Source organism: Perognathus longimembris, chromosome 28, assembly GCF_023159225.1.
Source record: "Perognathus longimembris pacificus isolate PPM17 chromosome 28, ASM2315922v1, whole genome shotgun sequence".
In the NCBI taxonomy this organism is placed as follows: Eukaryota; Metazoa; Chordata; class Mammalia; order Rodentia; family Heteromyidae; genus Perognathus; species Perognathus longimembris.
Genome location: NC_063188.1, coordinates 47,943,661 through 47,971,218, shown reverse-complemented (window position 1 = coordinate 47,971,218; position 27,558 = coordinate 47,943,661).

Here is a 27,558-nt window from a genome sequence, read left to right as displayed (position 1 = left end):
ATGATCTTTATAACATGGTGGTAAAGGGAGTTGGGGGGAAGGATAGCAGGAGAACCGGAGAGAGAGGGTGACAATGTTCAACAAGAATTGTGCTCATTTCCTTACTTATGTAACAGTAACCCTTCTATACATCACCTTTGCATCAAAAATAAAATAAACTATAGTTTTCAAATAAAAAAAGAAAAATTTGAACTCAAATTTCAGTTACTCTATCATCACATGAAAAGCTATTCACTGGGAGTAAGACTGGATTTTAAGTACAAAATTTCCCCTTAGTCTTTGACGTAATGTGGTAACATTTAACCCCAAGAAGATTTTGATAGATGTCATTTTTGAGCCTAAAAAGCTTGGAGCTTGTAGAATACCCACACTCTCAGGGGAAGATTTATAGCTCCAATTTATTGAAATTCTATTGTATCTAACATTAACCCATGCCTAATTATAAGAGTCTTGGGCTGAAAGTCCTACTTTAACATTGTATTGTTCTGGTCTAGTGGGCTGTCTACTTATGATATGACACTCCTTGTTTGTTTGGTGGCTCTAAGTTTATTTCAGCAACATGAAGCATGTCAATTTGTAATTGTTCAGAGCCTCAGTGAATTCTATAGTAGCTGACTTCTGGCTAGTAATTATTTGTAAGGTTTGTGGTCCTACTCTTGTGTCAGGTAGAAACATCTGGTGATAGGATACATTTTTTAAAACAGTTTATTTATTTCTTTATTGTCAAAATGATATAGAGAGGGGTTACAGGGGTTTCATAAACAGTTCTGTGCATACTTTTCTTATCCAACTTGTTACTTCCTCACCCATTTTCCCCCTGCCAGGATACATTCTTAGGTAATCTCTAATTTCTCTGCTAGTAAAGTAACAGTATTTGGGAAAAGGTTTTGAGTTGGATTGTCCTCTAACACTGAATCATATGCAAAGCACCAGAAATAGGCTTTCAGAAAATCATTTGAAATGGTTGAACTGACTATAAATCCAGAGAAAATCAGCAGAATTTCAGCATTTCTGAAATGGCTAGAAATTTATTACTAACTAGAGACTTTTATGCCCCCCACATCTTTTGTTCATTTGCTTGTTTCTCTTTTTATCCTCATGATCATATTAAGATGCTCTCATTTCAAATTAGTTTGTTTTAACTAACACTATTTTTATAAGCCACATAGTAAACACCAAGGAAAAAATCTATTAAAGGTAGAATAAAAATGACCAAGGTATCAAGCATGCTACTAGAGTAATTCACATAATCATCAACGAAAACATCAAGAGAAAAAAATGAAGCAAAAACAAAACAAGAAAAATATTACTAAATGGATTCAGTAAAATCGCACTTGCAAATAATTACTCTGAATACAAACAGATCACCCTAACCAATGAAAATACATGGAATCATTAGATGGATAAAAAGTATGAAACAATAAACCTTTAATTACTCAGAGATTGACTTCACTTCTAAGGCATATAGAGAAATGAATAGGATAATAATTTTGATAGGACTTTAAAAAAATCAAGGATGGTCCTAATCATATAAGATAAAATCAAATTTAACCGAAAGGTCATCTACAGGAAAACAACAACCCTACTTCTATCTGAGACATAAAAAGCAGAGATAAGCCATATGTTTAATTCTTAAGAGAATTTAGGATATATTGTTGTTGGGAAAGATCTGGCAACTCAAATCCTCTGAAAACTGAAAGTAGAGTGCACAATCCCACTCTATTCTCAGTAACCACCAAAAGCAAAATAACATTTAAAAGCCAAGAAATTTACTTCTTGTCCATTAGCTAATGTCATCAAGGATGATATTCTGTTCTCTTTTTTATTTACAATATAGATCTAACTATAAGATGTTAAAATTTATGTCGTCGTTTTTGAACCATACTTTTTCTTTTGCTCAAAGCTAGCACTCTACCACTTGAATCACAGTGCCACTTCTGGCTTTTTCTATATATGTGGTGCTGAGGAATCAAACCCAGGGCTTCATGTATACAAGGCAAACACTCTACCACTACTAGGCCACATTCCCCGGCTGAACCATACTTTTTGTCCCCAGTTGATACTGGAGACAGGATCAAAAGTTTCAATTGATTATGTTTTCAATCCCGAGCCATATTTGAGTTACTTGAAAAGTTGAGGAATTTGACTATTGTCAGAGAATGGCTGGAACAGAACTTTTATTTCTTATCCCCTTTCTACTTGTCTCCTTCTACCTCTGTTCTCCTTCCTCAGATGACTAGTCCAAAAGAGAAGCCAGCTTACACCATTATTAACAAAGATTTAGACAGAAAAGTTCCGAAATGAAATGTACTCTATTAGGAGATTCATCTCCTGGCTAAGGCTTTCTGTCACCAAAAGATAGTTGATGGATTCTCTCAGCTTTCTAAGTTCCATTCACAATCACAGGACCTTATGAAATGCATTTCAGGGTGTTTCACAGAAAGAACAGCTTCCAGTATACATATGTTAAAATGAAACTAGGTAAATTGAGATGAATTTGGTTGGGATAGATAGAAAGGAGCATGAAGGAAGGCTAGACACTGTTCAATATTCATTGTAATCATAAGTTTCAACCCTTTGTATAACTACATAAAAATAATAAAATTAAAGCCAAGACAAAAATAGAAATTCTCACAAGGCAAATATTTTAGGATGAATCTTAGTAGTAAAACTTAGGTTAAATTCAAGAGAAAAGGAAATGAAAGACACAAATTTTCTGTTCCTCATACAGAAATGGTAGACTCCTGACCAGATAATATTTTGAAATATGAATGTATAAATATCTCTCTGCATTGTTCATAACAGACATAATTGGATTTTAGCAGAAACACCTCTTGATAATATAAAACCTTTTGATTGATGGGATCAAATTCATAACATGGTTAAGGAATAAATTAAATATACATATCTCATATATATCTAGAGAGAGATGTTCTAATTTTAGTTAATTTGAAACAATAATATTAACTATCTCAGAAACTGTAATTACAATTGTTTTCTTTTTTTGTTCTAATGGAAGTTTTCTTTTTGTAAGAGAAAACTTACTTTGTTGTTGAAAGCAAAAAAGAACTGGCTAGTGGCTCTCATGGGTAAGACCTGGCCTGATCACTTAATTACAAAACTCCAGTGCAACAACAAATGGATTAATATTTGAAAGAACTAAGCTTCAGTTGAAAGAATTGTAAATAAATTACAAAATTGTAAACTTATTAGTGTGTGATGAGGGCAAATAATTTGGCCAGAATCTATGATAAAAGAGAAAACTTATATCATCTTAAAACTGATATAATTTATACAAGTATACTTTTATAACTGAAAGAGTTCGGGTCACATAAAAATCATAAAGTTGGAATGACTTAACATTAATAGATTTTCTCCAATTGAGAGCATGTTTTGTTTGCAAGCAGAGCCTTGAAATTATATAGAAACAAATTTTTACCTCTCAGTCAAAAGGAGACTAAGTAGCAAAATCAAATACAGTAACAACAGGTGATAAAATGAAATGAAAGAAAAGTGAAAGAAAAAGGAAATAATTTCACATAGTAAATTAAAAATAACAACAAAAATGAAAACTCTCTTTTTTCCATTTCTTGGGCTTCACTTCTCTTTGCATCATCTTATAAGATCACATATACATATCTATTGAGCTATACTTTTTTATTTATTAAAGAATTCCATAAACTACAGTTTATGAAATGTTATTGGAAATGATACAAAGATTCAAGGCAATTGTGTTATAATGCACATGTAATTTCATTACTTGACAGTTACAGGAAACAGTAGTTTGAGTTTGAGGTCAATTTGGGCAGTATTGTGAGACCCTGTCAAAAAAGAAATAAAGGAATAAGAAAAAAAAAAGAAATGAAGGAAGGAAGGATGGAGAAATAAAGAAAGTAAAAGAAAGAGGGGGGAAAAAGAAGGAAGAGAGGAAGCAACAAAAGAAGGAATGACAAGGCATAGCTTTTGTTATTTAAGTTCTTATTTTTTGTTTTGATCATCCTCTTTATAAGATAATTTGTTAATTAATATTCTTCTTCTATACTGTTTTATGCAAACCAAGTACCAGTGGCTCACATCTGTATTTCTGTGTCCAAGAAGCTGATATTCTGAAAACTGAATTATAAAGAAAGCTAAGGCAAATTGCCAGTTGAACAAGCAAACCAAGCAAGCATGAATCCATTAGTTAATAACACTATTACCAGAAAAAAAGAGGAAGAAACAAAATGAAGAAATGATTCATATAGAATAACATCTTTAGCACTATGTCCAGAATAAGATGTACTATTAATGTCTTTGAAAATGACTGTCTCTGTGAAAGTATTTTTCCAAAGTAACACTTTCTGCAGCAGAAAATGTTTAAAATGGAATTCAATAGGCAAATATTGGGAAAGCATTACAAGGATTTTCAAAACAAAAATGATAAATAGGTAATTATCTTTGTGTCATGCTTGATTGTACTCATCAATATTTACTTGCTGCTTTAATCAATTAGGGAAAGAATCATATATCGCATTCACAAGAGTGTTAATAAATGATATATAAATAAACATTACTCGAATAGTACTGATCATTTCAGCTTTTCATCTGGAGCCAGTAAAACATTCTTTGTGTTCTAAACATCACTGACCTTTAAGTAAGTTCTTGAGTATGAATAATTTCCCTAGACCATCAAGTTGTTAAAAAGTTGATTTTTAAAATTTACTTTTCTCAGTTGCAAACTTTATTCCTCATCATAGAAGGATATGACCTTTTTTCATTTTTTTCAATGTGTGATTTTATTTACCTACTGTAAAACTATGGGATGTAGGAGTTTGGAGGGTTGGAGTAAGAAGATGGCTTAGATTTTATGGCAAATTTCTGCACACAGAAATAACAAGTTTAACAACTATATACATACAAAACAGTTATATAGACTACAAAACTTAAAAAGTTAAATATACCAGGTGTGACAGCACAGTGTCTCTTCTTAGTGCAATGAACAAAAGGACCCTTTGAAAACATTAGGTTGGAAGGCATTCATATATAACCCATTCCCCAAATCCTAGCAGTGTAGCTTGAAAATTCACACCTCTCAATTTGATAAAGGAGAAGAAATTAAGCTCAGTGCATGGAATTGAACTCCATTTCCAGGAGAAAGAAAGAAAGAAAGAAAGAAAGAAAGAAAGAAAGAAAGAAAGAAAGAAAGAAAGAAAGAAAGAAAGAAAGAAAGAAAGAAAGAGAAAGAAAGAAAGAAAGAGAGAGAGAGAAAGAAAGAAAGAAAGAAAGAAAGAAAGAAAGAAAGAAAGAAGGAAAGAAAGAAAGAAAAGAAAAGAACGAAAGAAAACAAGCAAGCAGAGTCTGGTGATCCTTGCTTCTAGAACACTGCTTTGAACAGTGCTTCTGAAACTCTGATAGCCAGAAGGGAAAGAGTCTGTCTGGACAACCCCTCAAGCTCCAGAGTCAGAATTAAGAATCCATTCAATGGGAAACAGAGCAGCAACACTAGCACCAGTCTTTCCCAGTGCTCAAGTCACAGCATATTATAGTGACATTCAGCAATTAAAGGAAGCTTGAAGCCCTGTGCACATATCAGAGCTCATGGACAGAGTCTTCAGTCATACTTAGCACTGGGCAAAATCTTGTTGGAAAGTGGGAGACATCAGTCCTTTTTTCCTGTATCACAGCTAGTCAATAAATTAGCCAGCAGCCCAAAACTCTCTGAGACTGTGGAGGTCCTGCTTATGACAGATGTGTACAACCCAACTTGATTGACAAAGGACTGCCTTCACCAACTTTCTCCTAAGCTTGAGCAATGAAACTCCTGTTTTTACATGTGTTTTTACATAATTTCCTGTGTTTACAGGTGGATGCTCTTGAGCAACTACAGCACTAGGAAGAGATGTATGTTCCAGATGGTCTTGATGAGCACTTGAGACTATTCTAATCTGGACAGGTGTAAGATTCGTGTACCACAAGATAATATTTTCACAGCACTATATCAAACAGAGAAATATAGCACTACAAGTATCTGTTAATTGTGGTTAGTACAGTATAGTGAGTACCAGATTCATATGGAACTTAATGCTACTGAAATCTAACATTAGGCAATTGCCAGTGGTCAACATACCTTGGTTTGTCAGCAGATAGAAACTCTGAATAGTTCCTAAGCCAGAAAAAGTATCACAGCCCATTTTATTGGAATTCTACTCCACCTCACATTAACTTTGGTTGATTGTAACAATCTTGGTACACACATTTACCACAGCAATAACAACCTATAATACTGTGGGTATTTGTCTAACTCAGTGCTATTTAGGTCTAGGTGGGTGGCCACATGTGTACACTGAAACCTGAGTTGTCTCTGCCCAGAGCTATGGAGAATCTTGCATTGTTGAACACAAGTTGGTAACTAAGGATAAGGTATTTGGGCATACTCTTGTCTCTGTGAGAGGCTTTCAGAGACAGACAACTCTTTGTAGGTAGTCTACAATAATTTTGAGGACAGTATGCTAACAATATATTTGAAGTTTACATTTATCTCTAGTACTAAATGGTGACAATGAACTGTGGAAAATCTGTAAATAAGAGCTAGGCACTGTTGAACTAGTAAGAGTACAAGCTCAAAGAATATAAATAGCCTGCTTAAAATTTCTGTAAAAATAGACAAACATAATCCTTGTTTAGAAAGACTGAAATAAACACCCACTCCTTAAAGACAAAGATGACACAAGTCAATTAATAGGGACTTTCTAAAACCTATGAGTTCACATAATTGTAGAAATAAAACCCAAAACTAACTATATAATAATCAGCATGGTTAAGACATGGATGGAACATTTCAAATAGTCACTTGAAAGAAACTCAATGAAATTCAAAATATCACAGGGAAATGATTTAATATTCTAACAGAGAAACTAAACATAGGGGCAGAATCAATTTAAAACTGATAGACTCCATCCAGTTAAAACGTATACTATGCAAAATCTGAAACATACTACAAGAAGGAATAAGAGAAATATTAGAACATTTTAGCACAGGCAGGAACTTTATGAGTCTGGGGGCTGAGTTAATCAAAGAAAGATTTGACAAATGGGACTGCATAAAACAAAAGATTTCTGCATGTCACAGGGCATAGTTAACAAGCTACAGATACAGTCTATAGAATAGAAGTGCTGGGCTGGAAATATGGCATAGTGGCAAGAGTGCTTGCCTCTTATACATGAAACCGTGGGTTCGATTCCTCAGCACCACATATATAGAAAAGGCCAGAAGTGGTGCTGTGGCTCAAGTGGCAGAGTGCTAGCCTTGAGCAAAAAGAAGCCAGGGACAGTGCTCAGGCCCTGAGTCCAAGCCCCAGGACTGGCCAAACAAACAAACAAAAAACCTCCAAAAACTAGAAGTTCTTCACCAGATATATGTCAGAGAATGGCCTAACATCTATATTATATAAAGAGATAAAAAATGAGTCATCAAATAATCAAGAACCCAGTTAATAAATGAGCAAACAAGCTAAACAGAGACTCATCAGAAGAATTTAAAATGGTCAATATCCACATCAAGAACTTCCCTAAATCTCTGGCCATGAAAGAAATGAAAAGCAAAACAATAAAGGAATTCCATCTCACCCTAGTTAGAATGGCCATCATCAAGGATATAAACAACAGACGTTGGTGTGGATATGGGGGAAAATAAACCCTAATGCACTGTTGGTTAGAATGTAAATTCATTTGACCACTCTGGAAAACAATTTGGATATTCCTCAAAAGAACTACTTTATAATCCACCAATACCCACATTTGGGCATTTATCCAAAAGATTACAAGTCAGTACACAAAAAAGCTACTTGCACAATATTCACCAAAGCTAAAGGATGTTAGCAGCCCAAATTTCTTCAATGGATCAAGGAAAGCAAGGCATATATGTGGTTCAATTCCATGCGCCCAATAGAAAGAATTATATTACATTATTTGCAAATAAATGGATTGACCTGGGAAAAATTAGGTAAGGTAAATCACTCCCCAGGAGACAAAAGATTCATGTTTTCTATTCTATGTGAGATTTAGACCTAATCTACAAATATACAGGTTAAAACATATGAAATTGTATGCAAGTGTACACAAATATATTACTCCAATATGGCATTTGCAAGTGATAATTCAACTGATATAATTCCTCAGAAAAATGAACCAAAAAAATGGAAACCAGGAAAATGGCACTAAAACATGTGTAGGAGAAGCTCAGGAGGAGGGGGTTTGCAAATGAAGAGAGTAAGGATGAGGAAAATACAGTCATAAATTTTCAATGCATATCCTTGGAAATTAGGAAAATTGAGGGGAGGTTTTAGGTTGGGATGGATGTGAGAGAATAATAAAATCAAGTATTTTGAGCAATACAAGGTGTACTTTTAAACTGATTTCTTGAATGGCAAGCACATTGTATAATGATTTAAAATATCAAGAATATACTTTTAAAGGCCTTAACAATAAAACAATTGAAAATATCATTACTTTTATTAATGTGTTATTTGAAAAATATAGAAAGATATAAAATGAAATAACAAAAATTTTGGAATACAGCAAAAATTGATATAGTTTTGTCACTTTTTAAAATTTTATGTTATTGTAAAGGTGATGTACAAAGGGGTTGCAGTTACATAAGGTACAGAGTCAATTTATTTTTGAACAATATTACACCCTCCTTCATTTTCTCCTTCTTTCCATCTCCCCTGACTCCCCTCCATCCCAAGTTGTAAAGTTTGTTTCCAACATATTGTCTTGTGAGTAGCTCTGTTGCAATGGTTCACCCTTTGTTCCACTATTTCTATGATTCCTCATCCTGTCCCAAAGTGAACTAAAAAAGACAAAATATTGTTCTTAATATGATATTTATTTTACTTGTATTCATTCTCATACTTTTGGTTATGTTAAGATGCTGTAATTTTGAATCTGGCTTCTTTTAATTAAAAGATATATCTCAAAAGCTTCATTTGAACTACATCTGAGTGCATTGGAAACCATGTATACTGGTATTAGAACTAGGAAATAGAAAGGGAATACCAAAATCGAGAGACACAGGGTAAAAAAAAAAAAAAAAGACAAACAACTACAAAAGCAATACTTGCAAAACTGTTTGGTGTAAATGAACTGAACAACTCATGGGGAGAAAGGGAAAGGGAGAAGGGGGAGGGGGAAATGAAGGAGGAGGTAACAAACAGTTCAAGAAATGTATCCAATGCCTAATGTGTGAAAGTGTAACCTCTCTGTACCTCAGTTTGATAATAAATATTTAATTAAAAAGAAAAAGAATCAAAGAATCAAACCACAATACTCAAGCTAATAAGATCCCAACAGAGGTAGAGAAAAGGATAACAAGATTATAAAATAAATTCAAATTGACAATAGTGAAAAAGTGTATTTTGATAATTACCTACCTTGACAATAAAAAGTGAAAGGAAAAAAATCCTGAATTAAATGAGGTACAGCAGCTGATTTGAAAATAATGACCCAACTCTGCTCTACACAAAAATCCCATTTCATCTCTAAGACAAGCATAGACTAAGAATGAAGAGAAAGAAAAAAATTTTCTGTACAAATGAATTCTAAAAGAAAAAAGAATAGCCACTCTAATACTAGAAAAATGAATTTTAAATTAAAAGTACTCAAAAGATAGTTTACAATATAGTGATCATTGGATCAATTAAAGTGAATGAAATAAAAATTATCAATATTTAAGCACCAATTTTGGAATGCATAAATAGAAAATGTAGATATTAAAAAACAAAGAAGAGAGATATACTCTAATATGTATGAACTGAGGAATTTGAATACCGTTTTTCCATGTGAACACAGATAATCATCTAAATAGAAACTACAACCTGGATATCCCTCAGTAGATGAATGGATCATGAAAATCATTATATATATATATATATATATATATATATATATATATATATATGATTCTACTCATCCCGCAGAAAGAAAGATATTGTACCATTTGTTAGGAAATGAAAGACCTGGAAAATACTATATTACTATATTAAGGGAAGTCAGACAGAGACAAAGAAACATAGGCTGAAAGGTTCCCTCATTTTTGGTAACTAGAATGTTCCTATAAATCTACAAGTAAGCGCACTGAAAGACTAAAATAAATAAAACTGGGACATGATAAATTATATAGGACCCTAGTCATTGACATATAGAGGCCAGAGGAGGCTGTACATAGAGATGTTGTAGACACGGGCTCAATACCTACAGGCAGATGATCTTACAAAATAGTATCCTGGAAAATGAACTCCAAGAAAACAAAAGAAGAGATATTCTTTACTTGCTATTGTTGCTTCTTAGTTTTATTTTACTGTTGTCTTGTCTGTTAATTTATTTGTATTTGGGAGGGTAAGGGAAGTCCCATAGAAGGTGGAACAAGAATGAACAAACACAACAACGATACTAGACAGTATGTGAAAAATGAACTGGATATCTTATGGGTGGGGACAGGAGTTAAAAAATGGGAGAGAGCTTTGGAAAGGGAGACAAGGTTTAAAAATAATTGTACTGATTGTACCTGATTCATGTAACTGTAATCCCTCTGTATATCAACTATACAAATGCAATACAAAAAGGGAGAAAGAAACAACAGTTGCTTTATATGTTACCCTAGTGGGCATAATGATTATCTTTAGAACATTCAGTCCAATTGCTGTATTATATATATATATATATATATATATTTCTTATCATCAGTACATGCAACTTTCTACAAGATATAATGCATGATAGAGAAGAACGTTCAAACCAATGATGAAATTAAAACCACATTAGTTTTTTTCTTAAGCAAAATGAAATAAAGCTAGACTCGCTAAACAAATTGAAAAATTTCACCAAAATTTACTAACCAAGAAATAATTGATAGATTCATAGACATATACAAATTACCAAGACTGATTCATGAAGAAATAGAAAAAGAGAACATATGCATAACCCATAAGAAGATTAAGCCAATCAGAATAGTATCTCATCAATGTAAATCCAAACACCAGATCACTGATGAGTTCTACTGAAAATTTAAAGAACTGCTATCAAGTTTCTTTAAGTAATTCCAAGTAAAGTAAGAAAGAATTCTTCCAAATACATAGTATGAGGCCTGGATAAAATTTACCTGGATCAAGAAAGTGGGGGCGGGGGGTTTCTCCTGGCCAGTGATTTCAATGATCTTACACACATAGGCTTGTGGTATAGATAATGAACACTGAATGCTATTGAAAGAGATGGAATCATGAGATCCAGTTAATCTATGAACTCATATATGGTTTGATCCATTTGTGCCCTGATTACTCTCATGATACAAACATTAGGTCTAAAATAGCAAGTACTGACTGCTCTTGTCACTCTTTCGAGACTATTCTTTTAGACTATATGCACATGAAAAATCCTGTTTTATCAATATAAATGACATTTCAAATACAATAGTCAAAGTTAGAAATCAAATGTAAATTATTTTCTTGTAACTTACATTTAGTATATACAATCTCTTTAAAAGTTTGAAAATTTTAAAAAGTATGGTGGTAAATTGAGCATAAATAATTTTATACAATATTCATTTGAAAAGTTGTCTAATGCAATCAGAAACCTATGGTGTCATTTATCAAGCTTGAAAACACAATGAAACCAACCCAGTAAATGCTAATTCAAAAGAATGATTTTTCAGATTGAGCTTCAAGTTTCAATTAAGTTTTGTAAGAGTTCTGAATGACTGCATTTTCTTTAATCTTGTAGTTTTAAAAGTAGGACAAATATTAATGTCAGTCTTCATTCGGGATTGTTTGCATAATTTACTCATAACATATCCAGAAAATTCATCTGAAGTAAAATATGAACAAATCTCATTAAAGAAAATTGGTATCTTAGGATTGAATTTGGCAATTTCACTAAGTTATGAAAAACAAAAAAATAAAAAAAGGCACAAAAGGAAATGCTACAGAATATTTTATTATTACAAATAACCTAGTCTAATAAAGGTACAAACATATTTTGCATAAATTCTAGTCAATATTAATAATGATTAATTTATTTCAAAGTTTGAAAAAGCTACTTTAATTAGAAAATTTTTAAAATGCAATATTATTTTATAAGAAAAAGTTGTTAGAAAACCATGGATTTTTCTCTTTGGCATGAAGATGTCAGATATGTGCAGTTCTGAAGATTAATGAAAAAGAGTACAGCCAATATAAATCTGTTCATTAGAATTTTTCCTTTCAAAGAAAATTGGCATGATCTCTAGACCAGATTTAAAAATATATTTCTATTAGTTTAATAGCATTGTTAGGGAGATACTGGTGAGCCCCCATGGACAGTCCTGGCAGACTTACAGCTCTCCTAGGTGCAGGCTGCTAGCAGGGGGGAGGGACCTGAGGCTAGGGAAATGCTAACACCACCAAGGTAACTTCTCCTGACCTAGCACTTTACTTCCTTCCACCATGACAATGACAGATTTGAAACCCCAACCAGGGTGAGTGACCATTAGCCTGGAGCTTACATTTTCCATAAAGCCATTGGGTTAGGTCAAGAAGATCAGCAATTGTGGGTGTTTGGAGACAACTGATCTCTAGTTAAGCTCAGCTGGTTGCTCATCAAATCTAAATTGCTTCAGGAAATCTGCTCAAGTTTGAGCCCAATCTTATATATTTGGAATATTTTGCAGGACTTAACCTAACTTCCATGAGCACTCAGCAGATAAAGTTCTCTCTGTCTCTTTTTCTGCCTCTCTCTAAACTCTGCCTGCTTGCCTGTGACATAGGATGAGTATCGATATTTGTTTAACATCTGCTTTGAAAGACTCAAAGGTTTTCTATTCTTGTTATTGATGTTAAGTTTGGAGACTCAGTTAAATTCTGCTTGTTTGGCTAAATCGTAAGCTTTCTCTAGCATTGAGCACATGGTAGACAATAGGATTGGTTGGAGTGAAAGCCGGCCCATCCCCCAGGTGACAAGCATGCCAAATTCCTGGAGGCTGGGCAGGGAGTTGGAGTCCTGTGGCCTTGCAATTCAAATGCTGGAAGATGAAGGTGTCTTACTGTGAGCTCACTGTCTGTGTTCATGTCCTGTCTCCCATAAGCTCCCCTTGGGAGCTAAACTGGTTTCTCAAAATGTGGCTTCTTGGATGATCTGACAATTTTGGTTTGCTGAAATGGTTTTTATTTTCTCTCATTTACCATCTAACCATGTGGTTCTAGAATATAGGCAAAATAATATCATTTGCCACTGGAATTCCAGAAAACTTACATGGCCAACTAAAGAACAATTCTAAGCATGCCCCAAAGCTTGTGCACATTGTCTGTATGTGTATGTATGTCTGTCTATGTCTATGTGTTAGTAAAACTTAAAAAACAAAACAAAAAACAGGTTTTAAACCCAAACTGATCATGGTTGGAAGCAAACAAATGTATCTAAACAAAAACCAAGGGGCTGGGGATATGGCCTAGTGGCAAGAGTGCCTACCTCATATACATGAGGCCCTGGGTTCGATTCCCCAGCACCACATATACAGAAAATGGCCAGAAGTGGCGCTGTGGCTCAAGTGGCAGAGTGCTAGCCTTGAGCGGGAAGAAGCGAGGGACAGTGCTCAGGCCCTGAGTCCAAGGCCCAGGACTGGCAAAAAAAAAATAAATAAATAAATAAAACCTTGCCTTGCTTTTTTAAAAAAAAAACAACAACAAAAAACAAAAACAAAAAAACAACAACAACAAAAACACCAAAAGGTTCTAATATGCAGCACGTGATACAAGTGCAATGATGTAAAACCAGTGTGTTATTCTTTATGTCTATCTATGCTAAGCGTCAAATGTACATCTAATCCTGACAGTTCTTTGGTATAGACTAAGATTTTGCTTCTCCATTTTTTTTCTTTTTCCCTTTTTTTTGCTGTGCTCTCATGAACTCTTTAAGATCAAGGGACCAGAGTCAGTTTTAAATAACTGCACAAATGTGACTATTAACCTAAAATTTCCTGACCCAAAATTAACATTTTGCTTTATAAGATACAGGTTGACATGTGTGCTAGCTGAGTGGACCGTAGCAGTCTGTGGCTACAAAAAGCTGCCTCCACAGTCAGCTCCCAAACTGCCTGGTTTGCTCAGGAAATCTAGGAGTTCTGTGAAGATTTTGACAGGCCCAGGCTGTCAAAGGCTACTACCCTGGCTCTGCCTGTCCCAAGATTAGAGTTGAGTTTATATAGCAGGACTATCATGACAGAGTTGCAACTGAGACTTATTCCAAGGTTAAAAGCATCAGAGTTGTGTTTGGCGACCACAGGGTTGCATTGGGGTAGCATTGATGTCTTCTCCCTCCATGACTCACAAACTGTCCTGGCTGCCATGGAGAGCAGAGTTGGTTGGCCTTCCATCTGTGTGGATTTTGTGACTAGGAAGATGCTTAAAGACCCACACCTTCTAAAATCTGTTTAAAAATGCCCTTAACCAGTCTGTGTAGAATTTACAGGCAACAAGCAGGAAATATGACAGCCTATCCAGGGAACTCTACTACAGCCTTATCCAGATGCAAGCCATCTCTCCTGCTGGCCTGCTAATTTGGGATGAAAGACACAGCCACTTGAGATCCACTGAAGCTGAGACTTTTATTGTTAATCATTTCTTTTCTCTTTCACGTGCCAGTAAGGTAAGGTTAAATAATATGATTTGATTTAATGGCACATGGATCCCATTCAGTCTGCTGTTCTTTAAGTGTTACAGCAAAACTCTGGCAACTATTTGTTGGTCAATTCTTAACAACCTACAGGTAAACTCTACTCCTTTTGTTCTCCTGTTGTTTTAATTGGAAATAAAAAGGGCTTTTATGGCTAAGATTCCTTGGACAAAGCCAGCATAGGCAAAGAAAAATAAAATTCCCTCTTGGTCATATTTTTGCTCCTTATTATTTTACTCGTCAGAAATTACAGATTAAAACTTCTCAATTGCGTACTTTGCATGATTTTCAAAAAATTCTGGGAGATATTAATTGGCTTCGCCCTTGTCTTAAATTATCCACAGCTGAGTTAAAACCCTTATTTGATCTATTAAAGGGGGACCCTGACCCTACATCTCTCAGAGAAATGACAACTGAAGCAGCCGAAGCCTTAAGCATAGTAAATTCTGCCATTTCTTCCCAACATGTAAATTATATTGATTACTCAGCCCCTTGGGAAGCCTATATTTTAACTACACCTCATTCTCCTACAGCGGTCCTCTAACAGAAGGGACCCCCTTTTGCGGCTTTCCTTGAATGCTACTCCTTCAAAAGTGTTAACTCCTTATTATAAATTGGTAGCCACTTTAGTCCATATGTGTCGTGTGGAATCTTGTATCTTGGATGAGATCCACAGGTTATTTACATACCCTATACTTTATAGCAGCAAGAATGGCTTTATATTCATTGTGATTCCTGGGCCTTTGCTTGGGCCAATTTTATGGGCACAATTTCACATCATTGTCCCTCCAACAAATTACTTCACTTTGCCTCTTCTTACCATTAAGTGAGGGCAATGCTATTACGGATGAGGCTACCCAAATCTTTCTCACTCAAATTGACTTAGCAAAGCAATCACATGCTGCCCACCATCAAAATAGTCGTGCCTTACATCAGCAATTTCATATCATGCGTGAGGCAGCTTGTCAAATTGTAAAAACTTGTCCCAAGTGTGTTACCTTACTGCTTGTGCCCTCCAATGGCATTAACCCTCGAGGCAGATGGATGTTACCCACATTCCCTCTTTGGACGGCTCCACTTTGTCCATGTTACCATAGACACTTACTCTAATTTTATTATGGCTACTCCTCTTAGCAGGGAAGCTGGCAAACATTGTATCTCCCATGCCGTATGCTGCTTTGCTACTATGGGACTTTCTAAACAAATTAAACCTGATAATGGTCCAGGATATGTTGGACAAGCTTTCCAAACTTTTTGCAAAACTTACCAAATTGTTCACTCTACAGGAATTCCCTATAATCCTCATGGTCAAGGAATTGTCGAACGGGCCAACAGTTTGTTAAAACACCAAAATTTTAAATTAAAACGGGGGGGGGGGGAAACTATACCCCTTCTCTCCTGTTAATATACTTTCTCACGCTTTATTCATACTGATTTTTTAAAATTTGGACTGCAATGGTCACTCTGCAGCACAGTGGTTCTGGGAAAAGAGAGAGCAAAGAGCTTTTGCCCAAGTTAAGTGGAAAGATCCTTTAACAAGTGCTTGGCACGGGCCCGATCCGGTATTGACATGGGGTCGAGGACATGTCTGTGTTTTTTCACAGGATGAAAATGATGCCCGCTGGCTACCTGAGCCTTGCATTCGAATTGTGGAAACTCATCAGCATGGTACAAGCGCTGACCCACTGGGTTTACGTGCCAGATCCACCAATTGTGCACCCTGCAACTTGGGAAGGAGCTGAGGTGTTCATCCATGTCAACAGATCAGCATATGGTACAGTTTCAGACCCTTTTGTCCAACACGTTAAGATGGGAAATTTTGCAGCTTCTGGCACTGGAACCCCTTTATGCTTTACAACTGACTCCAACAGTTATATTCCAGGCTATACTGTAACGCAATCCATAAATCATAGAATTTGGATTCCTGATAATAGTCAAGTATATAATATACGAATGACTTCATTGCCTACTGGGTTTCCTGTACATGCCAATTCTACCTCGTCCTTCATGATACCTCGCTGCATCAACTCCTCTCAAATTGTAGAATCCACGGGAGAACTGCACCCCATAAAGTGTAGACATGATCATCCTTTTATAACCAAAATTTCAGGAACTAATTCTCAGCTGATGGACTGGTCCGGAGTAAATCTTACCAACAAGTACAACCCAGGTCTGTGGTGGATGAATGGACACCCTCAACGTCATGTCTGGATGTTAGTGGCTACCCTGAATAATATCTCCTGACCCACTTCTACTTCTTTAAAAAACATTATGAGTTCTGTTGAAGTGCCAGACTTTGAAGTCAGGCCCCATTTTACCACGTGAACCCCACTTTACCACAAGAACCTGAGATAAGCAGGCCCTGTGAGCAAACCCAGGTTAAGCCCATTAAGGCCCAGTCAGTCTAGAACTCTAACCGCTGGGAATGCTTAACTCTGACCACCCCTGGGGTTCCTCGAACCCTGAGCCAATCAGATTTGTACCTGTATCCTAATCTTGCTTGCTTGAACACCTGATTGTTGTAACTTTGTTCTTTGCTTCTTTGCCTTTATAAGCCCTGTGTAATCACAGCTCGGGGCTCCCTCCTAACCTCCGCTGTGTCGGTGGGTAGGACGAGGCCCGAGTTTCAGCTCGCTTAAATAAAGACTTGCCTTGCTTTCGCATTTCGGAATGTCTGAGTCTCGGTGGTCTTTTTGGTGGTGGTCTCATGACTTGGCACAACATTTGGGGTTTCTTCCGGGATGGCCCCAGAGACCCCCGAGACCCCAGACTCCGAAGGTAAGAAAATAGCGCTGTTCATTCTGTGTGTCTGTGTGATTTGTAGTTTTGTTTTCTGTTTTGGCCTGCCGCCTGAATCTGAAACTGTAGGTAGTAAAGGACCAGCCGGAGTGGACATGCTCGTATGGGCAGTCCTGGAGGACTTGGGGGAACACCTCAAGCCCTCCACAGGGGGCTCAGGCTTCCCACTACCACCCTGAACCTGAAGGACTGGACCGGGAGGCCCTTCTAATGGGCGCCCGTCCGGTCCACTCTATATTCGGGGTTTTCTGGTCCACTCCTACACAGGAATGGGAGAGAGAGAGCCTCAAGACTGTGTGGTCTGCCCCCTCACAGGGGCAGGAGAGACACAGTGAGACTATGTAGTCTGCCCCCTCACAGGGGCAGGAGAGTCACAGTTGAACCTGTAAGCTGCAGCTCCCTAAGTCTGTCTGTAAGTGTTGTCTGGTCTTTGTGCCTGTGATTATTTTTGTGTGTTTCTTTCTTGCGCTGTGCCTGACTGACAAACGGATGATGGGGAACTTTCCTTCCACTCCCCTGGACTTGACTTTAGCTCACTGGAAAGATGTACAGGTGACAGCCCACAATCAGTCAATCAGTGAGAGTGTCCGCAAAAAAGAACTCTAGGGGGACCCCCACCCAGCCTTCTTAAGCAGAAAATTGTTTGGTGTGCTAAAATGTTTTACTAAGACTAAAAACGTTTTACTAAAACTATCAAGCCCTGGAAAATGAGTCTGGAGAATGCTAAAATCATTTGTTAAAGGTTTTTTTCTTAAAATGTACGGCCGATGGTCATTCAGCGCACTTTAAGATCTTTTGAAAATGTATGTGTGTGTGCATGTGTGAGTGTGAACATGTTCAAGACTGCAGTATGATGCAAAACTAAGTTTAAGTTTAAATTGAAATGGTCATCAAGTTTGGGCATTACCAAATGCTTTAAAGGTATTATTGCATTGTTTTAAAGAGGAACTAGAGTTAAAAAAGGATTTCTCAGGGTTCTTTAATTAAAATTTTAAAAAAATCAGAGCTAAGTGTCAGAAATTTGGATTTAAAAGGATATATATATATATATATATATATATATATATATATACTAAACTAATGGGGATAGAAGTAAACTCTCATTAACTCTATGTATGTAGGAAGAAATGGCAAAATGGGCCAATGGTTCTCACTAATATATTGGAAAGCTGAATGGATACATATTTCTAATTGTAATTCTTGCATTAAGGAAAAATTCAAAGGTCCTCATGCCATGCAGTAACTGGGACTGAAGAAAAAAAAAGAGGCTCTTTTGAAACAAGCAGCCCGTAGGCAAAGGGCGGCACCTGGTTTCAGAATGCCTATGAGCTTCAGTTTTTCCGATGCAAATAAAAGCTCAAGTGTTGTGTTAGTGTTAAAAAGGCTTTGGAAATCAAGAATACATTTCTAGATAAGAAATTTGGAAGTAAAATTGTCCTAAATAATTATTGCAAAGTGAGAAAAGGAGAATTATGGCTAGCAAAATGTTTAATTGCCATTCCAGCTTCTTTGTAAATTTTTTGTAACAGTTTCCAGCAGGCCCACAGAGAAGCACAGGTGATTCCTACAAGTTTGTCAAGATCTAATACTGGCCCTTAATAAGTTCCAATTAGAACATGCTTAAAAACTACTTCTGTGTGGACCACCTTGTTGCTTTAATTGGAATAAAGTGGCCTCTTGTAAGACTCACTGATCTGAAATCTGCAGTTCGAAGCCAGCCCGGGCAGAGAAAGGTCCCTGTGAGAGACTTGTTTCTAACCAGCCAGCAGAGTGCTGGGAACGGAGTTGTGTGGAGCTCAAAGTGGTAGGGTGCTAGTCTTGAGCTGGAGAGCTGGGGGACAGTGCTCAGGCCCTGAGTCCAAGTCCAGTGGAAAGTCACTCCTCCTGGGACAAAAGTGATGGAGCATCCAGAGGCAGTAAGCCGCTGCTTGGATGGCAGAGATGGTGTCAGATCCTAGAGTCACTCCTGTTTGGCCTTTCAAAAGTTAATCAAGGCCAGGAAGTCCTAGAAGAATAGTTTGTAAGCATGCCTTTCTAATGCCCATGTCTGTCTACTGGGCAGAAACTTGCCAGTCATCTGTGATAGTGGTTAGTAAGGGTAAGTTTGTCAAATGAGAGGATAGATTAAAATCTCAAACCCGCATTTACTCAAAGCTCTGACTGGCAGTGAGAATTTTAAGCTGATACATCTGTTCAGGAAAGAAAGCTTGTAGACCTCTGATTGTGTCCTTATTGAGATCTGTTAAAGGCCTGCAAAGGTAACTTTTTAGGTCATCAGAAATCAGTTCCCCAGCCAGTCAGGAAAAAGCTTTTACAAACTAGAATGTTAAAAGGCACAAATTTGTAAACCTGAAGTCACCCATCTGGGCTTCATATTAAAAGAGAGCAAGCGTTGGCTGTCAGATGCATGTAGACTGTGCTGAAAATCCCTGTGCCTAAATCAGCCAGACAAGTCAGAGTTCCTGGGAACAGACTTTAGTAGACCCAGGGCCACTAGCTTTGCCTTCTGTGCCCCAGTATTCCCAAGAAGGTTTGGAGTGGATAAAGAAAATTCCCATGGCCCACAAAACCCTGGACAGAGAAGAAAACAATGACTGGTGGAAAATTTGTGAAGGAAAACTTATCCTGCCACAAGGGCTGGGTAAGGGGATCCTTAAGAGAATCCACTGAGCTTCTCACATGGGAACCTGAAAAATGCAGGACTTGCTCTGACACTCCAAACTGAAAATTAGACAAGGAGACCAACTTATTAAAGATATTGTTAAAAATTGCAAGGCCTGTCAGCTTACCAATGCCCCCAATCAACAAATTACTAAAGGAGCTCACCTCTGTGGGGATAGGGCAGGTGTGTATTGGGAAGTAGATTTAAACCTGGAAAATTTGGATACAAATATTTGCTAGTTTTTGTAGATAGCTTTTCAGGATGGGTTGAAGCCTATCCAACAAAGCATGAGACCGCGAATGTAGTGGCTAAGAAGATCCTGGAAGCAATCCTACCCAGGTATGGCTTCCCATCCACCACTGGGTCGGACAACGGACCGGCCTTTGTCTCAAAAGTAAGTCAGGGAATAGCCGCTGCACTGGGGACGGATTGGAAATTGCATTGTGCTTATAGACCCCAGAGTTCAGGACATTTAGAGAAAATGAATCGGACTCTAAAAGAAACCTTAACTAAACTGGCCTTAGAGACTGGCGCAGACTGGGTGTCACTCCTTCCTTTTGCTCTGCTTAGAGTAAGAAATTCTCCCTATCAGCTTGGCTTTACTCCTTTTGAAATAATGTACGGGTACCCCCCGCCCATTATCCCTAGGCTTCAGACTGAATTGCTTGCTGATTTGGATGATGCTGAATTTTTGTGTAAACTCGATTATTTGCAGATCATGCACAAGAATATGTGACCCCAACTTAAGGCCTTATATGATTCTGCTTCTGTCCCCACCCCCCATTTATTCAGACCAGGGGACTGAAATCCTTAGAACCACGATGGAAGGAACCCTAGACGGCATCGCCACTTGGGTTCATTGCTTCCACGCCAGGCCAGCTGACCCCTTTGCCCTGGACGACGACTACCGTGGTGGAACATGGGAGGTCTCCAAGCACCCGACTCAGCCGCTTCACCTTCGCCTCAAGAAAAGAAAGTTACACTGAATATTGTTATAATTTTCTTCTTGCCTTCTTTCCCTGCTACCCAGGCTAATGTTGATGTTATTTTGGCAGCTCACCTCAAAGTGAGGTGACCCCCTTATTTTAGGTAGTTTTGGGCTTGCTCAGGAATACGGTATAGCCACCCGACCCTTAGAGCACAGCTGAGAAGTTTATGTATTATTTTGTTGCTTACATTTGGATACTAAACACTATACAGCAAATGGTAAGTCTGTATAGCTGAAAGTTAATTTTCAGTTTGTAGTAATCCTGCAGTCCCTTGGTAAATTAGATAAGGTTATAGGTTCCTGGCTAGGTAAGGTCAACACCTCTGCTACAGCAGCTACTGTGGCTTTAACACAAAGTGTGCAGACAGCTCACTATGTTAATCATCTTGCTCATAATACCACGCAAGCCATGCACTTTCAAGGCAGGATTGATGATAAGGTAGAACACAAATTAGAAGCATTGTATGAATCTGTGTTGTCACTGGGAGAACAAATTCATGCCTTGCAAACTTTGCAACGGGTTCAGTCATGCTGGGTTTGACCTTATTTGTGTGACCCTCCATAAGTATAATGGGTCGAGCTATCCTTGGTAACAAGTTGTAGCACATCTAAATGGTATTTGGCACCATAATAATTTGTCCTTAGATCTCTTTCAACTCCATAGGCATATAGCTGGTCTAGAACAAGCTCTGCCTCTGGACTCTAAAGTGGCAGAAACAGCAAAAGAACTGTTTGATCAACTTCAACAGTATGTCCCTTCCTTCACTAACGTTAAGGGGCTGCTAATGACATTGCTTGGCCTAGGGATACTTTTGCTGATGGTTTTCCTATGCCTTCCTTACATTATACGCATATTGCAAAACTCTTTCATGAGTTTAGCCATTCAGCTGCATATGGTCAAGCTCCAAGTAAATGAATTTTCCCCCAGAGAGGAAATGCAGCCAGAGACAGGTTTGAGGGCAGGGCCAGCTTGGCCGGCCTAAGACAGGGCCTTCAGCTTTGCTCTGAAGAAGATCCCCAGGATGGGTAAGGCAGGCTGGGCGACCCCCCCAACAGGCGGGTTCGCTTCTTTAAAACAAAGACGGGGGAAATGTAGGGAGCCAACAGCGAAATTCACCCTGACTTCTGGCTTACTCTCAAAGGCGTGCAAGGTCATGGCTTAGGGTGCCAACAACAGAGTTCGTCCTAACCTCTGGCTATGTTGTTATCTCAAGGACATGCAAGGACAAGGTTTACTTGAAGGACAGTACTAATCCTGAGATGTTTTATTATGTCAACAAGAGTCTGTTATGTAAACCATTCAACCATATCTTGTTTTACTGTCTGTTGTTATTTACCAATTTCAGGGCCTTCCTGTTTTCTTAAATCTTAGTTAATCCTATGCTATTTCCTGGTTGTCAAACTGTATATAAACTGGAATATAAGAATAAACATGGCTGCAGTCTTGAGTTACAATCTCAAGATGTAGACCTCCCGCACCCCATCTTTGCCTCTTGTCTTCTTTCTCTTGCCTTATTTTTCCTTTTCCTTAATCCTTGCCTCCCTCATTCAGGATTCCCATTCACTGCCGGCTGGCTTGGCAGGAAACACATTTTACATACAAACACACATATTCTGAAAATGATTACCAACTAGTATTATCATAAAATTACTTTGAATATCCAAAAATGTAGCTGAAGTCTTGAAAAGTTTTCACACATTTTACTTTCGTATTTTTCTTTAGGATCTTGGATCTTGAGAATTACTCTCCACACACGAGAAAGTAGGAAAAAATCTAATTTTTCTTCCATCCTAAGTATTTCTATAAAAAGACAGTGTCACTAAAATGTATTGCCAATAATTTTCTTGTCTTAGCATTTGCATACATTCTTTATCAAATCTGTAATTTATTTGTTGCATTCCCAAAGTTATTGCTGTATCTGTAACTCAGAAAACATGTTCTGTATAAAGTAGACAATAAAGAATAAAAGAGTTTTGTTCTTTCCACTTGTAGTCCTTCAGTATTATCTCTAAATTTAATTGCCGCATGTTAACATTCCATTTGTTACTTCTATTAGCCATTTGTAGGCAATCCCTGCTATGTTCATTGATTTAGATTGAACCAAATAATTATGTACAAAAGAGACAGGTGCCATGAGTTTCTGGGCCATCAGTTAGGTTAATTTACTCATTTCTTCTACATATTGTCAACCTGGTGTTTGTAATGCAGTTCTTATCATTCAGTGACTTACTTCTGTACCTATGCAATTTTAGAATATGATGAGTCTATTCCTAATTGACAATTTGTGTTCTCAAGTTGAATATTGAGTCTCCATGATGACAGTTTTTCAAGTGGGCGTAGGTTTCTGCTCTAGAAAATATACTTTTGCTTCATAACATAAAATACCCTAGTTGTTTTATTCAAGATCACCAAAATATTCTCTTCCACCACAGATAATGCTAATACTTTATTATGGCCCATTGCTAGTATTAGTGCTGATAGTTTTCAATAAATTCATATCTGGCACAGTATCTGAATCTGAACACATTGCATATTAGAATAAGTTACTGGGTTGAAAACGAGTACTATGATTACTCATTTTCCATGATAACTTATTCCCAATAATTTTTAAAATCATTTCTTATTCCTATTGACGTAATATTTTAGCCTATGATTTTAAAGTGGAGTAGTTCCAGGTTCTTTCACACATGCACACACACACACACACACACACACACACACACACACACACACACGAACACATAAATCGATGCTAAGCGAAATGAACTCCAAGTGATGGAATTAAGTGATTTATCATTGTTGTTATTTTCAATCATGTGAAATTATGACTTTTTCTTTTATCTTTCCCCATGGTTTTATCTCTGATATCACTGTAACTGATTTTGGTACACTGAGTATGGTATATATGTTTATAGAAACTAGGGAATGAAAGGGGAGCATCAAAATGGAGAGACAAAGGGTAAATGATGAACCTATTCAACAGAAATACTTAGAAAATATGCTGTAAACCAAGTGTACAAGTAGGGGGACAGGAAATTGGAGAGGGGGAAAGTTGGAGAAAAATGAGGGAAATGTACTCAGTGCCTTACATATGAAACTGTAACCACTCTGGTACATCAGTTTGACAATAAAAAATTAATTAATTAAAAAAACAGAAATCCTCAAAGAACCAATGGCCCCCTCAACAAGTGGGCTAAAGGCGTAAAAAGAGGCTTCTCTAAAGAGGAAATGAGAATGGCCAGCAGATACATGAAGAAGTGCTCTATATCACTGGCCATAAGAGAAACGCTAATCAAAACAACATTGAGATTCCACCTCACCCCAGTAAGAATGTCATTATCAGGAAAACTAACAATAACAAATGCTGGAGGGGATATGGCCCAGAGGGAAGCCTACTACATTGTTGGTGAGAATGTCCATTTGTTCAACCACTCTGGAAAGCGGTATGGAGGTTCCTCAGAAGGCTAAAGATAGAGCTCCCCTATGACCCAGCAGCCCCACTTTTGGGCAACTACACAAAAGATGACCAGCAAGACCACACACCAGCACAACAATGTTCCATTGCAGCACAATTGTTCATTGCTAAAATATGGAACCAACCCAGATGCCCCTCAGTAGGCAAGTGGAACAGGAAAATGTGGTAAATATACAGAATGGAATTTTATGCCTCTGTCAGAAAAAATGGCATTGCCCCATTTGTAAGGAAATGGAAGGACTTGGAAAAAATTATACTAAGTGAAGTGAGCCACATCCAAAGAAACATGGACTCTATGGTTTCCCTCATAGGGCATAATTAGTGGATGTTTAGACTAGTCATAGCAGAAGATCACAATAGCCCAATAGCTATGCCCTTCTGAACACATAAAGTGATGCTAAGTGAAATGAACTCCATGTCAAGGAAACAAGTGTTATATCTTTGTTGCAATTATTGTCAACATGCCATGGTGAAACCCTACTTTTTTTTCTCTCATATTCCCTTCCTGTGGTTTTTCCCCTGCTGCCAATGTTTCTCACCTTAGTACCTTGATATTGTGTATACATGTATTAGAACTAGGGAAGGGAAAGGGTATGCAAAAATCAGGAGACAAAGGATTCCAAAAGCAACACTTACAAAACCATTTGGTTTAAATTCATGGGGGAAGTAGGCAAGCGGGAGGGGGGAGGTGGAGGAAAAATGAGTGAGGAAGTACCAAGTTGAAAAAGAAATGTACTCACTGCCTTACATATGAAACTGTAACCCCTCCATATTACACTTTAACAATAAATGGGGAAAAAGAGGGGAAAAGAGTCTAATTTCATCACTCTACTTACTAATATTAAAAATGTAGTTTTCTACCAGTTGCCAGTGGCTCATGCCTGTAATCCTACCTACTCAGGTGGCTGAGATCTGAGGATTGCATTTCATAGCCAGACCAAGCAGGAAAGTCCCTGAGACTGTTATCTCCAGTTAACCACCAGAGAACCGGAAGTGGCTCAAATGGTAGAGCAGTAGATTTGAGCTGTAAGTGTTCAGGGACAGAGACCAGGCCCAGAGTTCAAGCCCTACAAATGACAAAGAAATGAGAGAGAGAGAGAGAGAGAGAGAGAGATAAAACCCAACAAAAACTGTAGGTTCCTAAAATAGTTTAAGTACTGTTAATGTCATTGATATGCCTAACTATAAAAATTCTTGTTTAAATTATTATTTAAAATTGCATAAGGTCAATTATGCTGTTGTTAAACTAAAACAAGTACTATGCATGACTGACAATTTTTAATTTGTGTTTGAAAGAGCTACAACTCAACTGGGCATTGGCAGCTCACACCTGTAATTCTAGAGACTCAGGAGGCTGTGATCTGGTAATCGCGGTTCAAAGCCATTCTGGGAAGGAAAAGTCCCCGAGACTCATGGGCAATTAACCACCAGAAAAGTGGAAGTGGCCCTGAGGGTCAAGTGCTAGAGCACTAGCCTTGAACAAAAGTGCTCTAGGAGAGTGCCCAGGCCCAGAGTTCAAGCTCCTTGACCTACAACAAAATAGTTACAATTCATAAACATTTTTAAACGTTTGTGAATATAAGGTTGGGTTGTACACAAACACACACACACATACACATACACACAAAGTATTAAAGAAAAAGATGCCCTGCAGATTTATTGCTGTCTACCTTTGTTGTGGTTTTCTTAAGTGGTATTGCTGTTTATGTCCAGCACTAGTATTTACTTTTTATGTCATCTAACCTATGATCCTTTCCTTTGTATAAAAGTAGTCACGCTAATGTAAAATCTGACCAAAAAAAAAATCCTAATATAGGCCAGCTGTAATAAAATGTTCTATGGATGTAAATTTTTCATGGGCTCGAGGGTATGAAAAATTGCTTTTACATGACATTGTATATTTCCCCTATTTTTCATCATTTTTATCTGAAATTATATTCTTTCTCAACAGAGCAGAATGCCTCTGGCTTTCCCTTAAGTATTATTTTCCCTACAGTGTTTAAACAAGATAAACCATTTTTCTCTTTGGCCACCATAAGTAGCTCAAGCATACCTTTAGGGTATTACCAAACACTTCCATCACTGAATACAAACATCTCATGTCTTGTGTAATAAAAAAAATAAGCTTTCCTGTGATAAATTTCAACATAAGCATGGTTAGGTAATTATCTCATTTAAACATTGTCATATTCCTCATTTTATTAACAATGTGCTGATTATTTCGTTTATTATATTATCACTATATGATAATTAAATGAAATTAGCAAAGTTTCACTTTTCTCAGTTTTATTTTGACTGACATTAAGTATATAGGTGTTTCAATTATCAATAAAACTCTCTGGTAGCTTTCATTGTTAATTATGAGATTACTATTATTTTTGTGTGTGTTTATTCTCACTTGGCTTTCTCTCTCACTTCTAGAGCTCTAGCGTGTCAACATACCTGTAATATAGCTGCTTCACCAGCTAATTGGAGGTAGATACTCACAAAAAAATTTCCAAGTCAACTTCAAAATATAATACTCCAGGACTCAACTTTTGAAGTTAGTAGGATTACAAGTATGTGATACTAGGGCCTGGCTATTAATTCAGTATAATTCTTATCAACAACTCCCAAAAGTTATCTTTTCTACAACCTTACTGAAAACATCACAAAAGTCAATTTTACCAACTTTAACACCAGATTTTGAGCCAAAGGTAAAAAAAATGACTACAGTTATGCAGCTTAATTTATATTAATGGACAAATAATAAATAAGTCATTAAAATATAACTGTATCAATAACAGTACAAGTCTGAAGAAGAAAATAAGGCATTAAAATTAGAGAATAGTTTATATCCAAATTTGGTTAATGGTAAGGAAAAGTCTGGTTGAGAAAGAGTTTAAATATATGGGTTAGTATATTCCGTAACTATCTATCGTTAAAAATAATATCCCACGGGCTCAGGATATGGCC